The sequence below is a fragment of the Phyllobates terribilis genome, unplaced genomic scaffold (genome assembly GCF_046119375.1).
Source record: "Phyllobates terribilis strain yellow unplaced genomic scaffold, ASM4611937v1 Scaffold_3502__1_contigs__length_77035, whole genome shotgun sequence".
In the NCBI taxonomy this organism is placed as follows: Eukaryota; Metazoa; Chordata; class Amphibia; order Anura; family Dendrobatidae; genus Phyllobates; species Phyllobates terribilis.
In genome coordinates, this window is record NW_027366255.1 from 62,501 (window position 1) to 65,000 (window position 2,500).

Below are 2,500 nucleotides of genomic sequence, written 5' to 3' on the forward strand. Positions count from 1 at the left end.
ATTTCACAATTTTGTGAAAACTTCCACAAAATGAGGTTCTAGTATGTTAGAGGGCATCCCAGGAGGGCTCCAAAAGTGTGGGTAAAATATATATCCCACAGGGGGAAAATTGAAAAAAAGTTGAAAAAAAAAATTTTTGGGGACTTAGAAAATTTTTCAACTTTTGTCAGACTTCCAGACAGGGGAGCATGTCAGTGCGCGCATCCGATTTCAGTTCCAGAGCGATTCGCGCGATGAGTCCTTGATACTTAGTCGTTTTTGCAAAATTTCTGACTTTTTGGAAAATTTCACAATTTTGTGAAAACTTCCACAAAATGAGGTTCTAGTATGTTAGAGGGCATCCCAGGAGGGCTCCAAAAGTGTGGGTAAAATATATATCCCACAGGGGGAAAATTGAAAAAAAGTTGAAAAAAAAAATTTTTGGGGACTTAGAAAATTTTTCAACTTTTGTCAGACTTCCAGACAGGGGAGCGTGTCAGTGCGCGCATCCGATTTCAGTTCCAGAGCGATTCGCGCGATGAGTCCTTGATACTTAGTCGTTTTTGGCAAAATTTCTGACTTTTTGAAAATTTCACAATTTTGTGAAAACTTCCACAAAATGAGGTTCTAGTATGTTAGAGGGCATCCCAGGAGGGCTCCAAAAGTGTGGGTAAAATATATATCCCACAGGGGGAAAATTGAAAAAAGTTGAAAAAAAAAATTTTTGGGGACTTAGAAAATTTTCACACATGTGTCAGACTTCCAGAGAGGGGAGCATGTCAGTGCGCGCATCCGATTTCAGTTCCAGAGCGATTCGCGCGATGAGTCCTTGATACTTAGTCGTTTTTGCAAAATTTCTGACTTTTTGGAAAATTTCACAATTTTGTGAAAACTTCCACAAAATGAGGTTCTAGTATGTTAGAGGGCATCCCAGGAGGGCTCCAAAAGTGTGGGTAAAATATATATCCCACAGGGGGAAAATTGAAAAAAAGTTGAAAAAAAAAATTTTTGGGGACTTAGAAAATTTTTCAACTTTTGTCAGACTTCCAGACAGGGGAGCATGTCAGTGCGCGCATCCGATTTCAGTTCCAGAGCGATTCGCGCGATGAGTCCTTGATACTTAGTCGTTTTTGCAAAATTTCTGACTTTTTGGAAAATTTCACAATTTTGTGAAAACTTCCACAAAATGAGGTTCTAGTATGTTAGAGGGCATCCCAGGAGGGCTCCAAAAGTGTGGGTAAAATATATATCCCACAGGGGGAAAATTGAAAAAAAGTTGAAAAAAAAAATTTTTGGGGACTTAGAAAATTTTTCAACTTTTGTCAGACTTCCAGACAGGGGAGCGTGTCAGTGCGCGCATCCGATTTCAGTTCCAGAGCGATTCGCGCGATGAGTCCTTGATACTTAGTCGTTTTTGGCAAAATTTCTGACTTTTTGAAAATTTCACAATTTTGTGAAAACTTCCACAAAATGAGGTTCTAGTATGTTAGAGGGCATCCCAGGAGGGCTCCAAAAGTGTGGGTAAAATATATATCCCACAGGGGGAAAATTGAAAAAAAGTTGAAAAAAAAAATTTTTGGGGACTTAGAAAATTTTCACACATGTGTCAGACTTCCAGAGAGGGGAGCATGTCAGTGCGCGCATCCGATTTCAGTTCCAGAGCGATTCGCGCGATGAGTCCTTGATACTTAGTCGTTTTTGCAAAATTTCTGACTTTTTGGAAAATTTCACAATTTTGTGAAAACTTCCACAAAATGAGGTTCTAGTATGTTAGAGGGCATCCCAGGAGGGCTCCAAAAGTGTGGGTAAAATATATATCCCACAGGGGGAAAATTGAAAAAAAGTTGAAAAAAAAAATTTTTGGGGACTTAGAAAATTTTTCAACTTTTGTCAGACTTCCAGACAGGGGAGCGTGTCAGTGCGCGCATCCGATTTCAGTTCCAGAGCGATTCGCGCGATGAGTCCTTGATACTTAGTCGTTTTTGGCAAAATTTCTGACTTTTTGAAAATTTCACAATTTTGTGAAAACTTCCACAAAATGAGGTTCTAGTATGTTAGAGGGCATCCCAGGAGGGCTCCAAAAGTGTGGGTAAAATATATATCCCACAGGGGGAAAATTGAAAAAAAGTTGAAAAAAAAAATTTTTGGGGACTTAGAAAATTTTCACACATGTGTCAGACTTCCAGAGAGGGGAGCATGTCAGTGCGCGCATCCGATTTCAGTTCCAGAGCGATTCGCGCGATGAGTCCTTGATACTTAGTCGTTTTTGCAAAATTTCTGACTTTTTGGAAAATTTCACAATTTTGTGAAAACTTCCACAAAATGAGGTTCTAGTATGTTAGAGGGCATCCCAGGAGGGCTCCAAAAGTGTGGGTAAAATATATATCCCACAGGGGGAAAATTGAAAAAAAGTTGAAAAAAAAAATTTTTGGGGACTTAGAAAATTTTTCAACTTTTGTCAGACTTCCAGACAGGGGAGCGTGTCAGTGCGCGCATCCGATTTCAGTTCCAGAGCGATTCG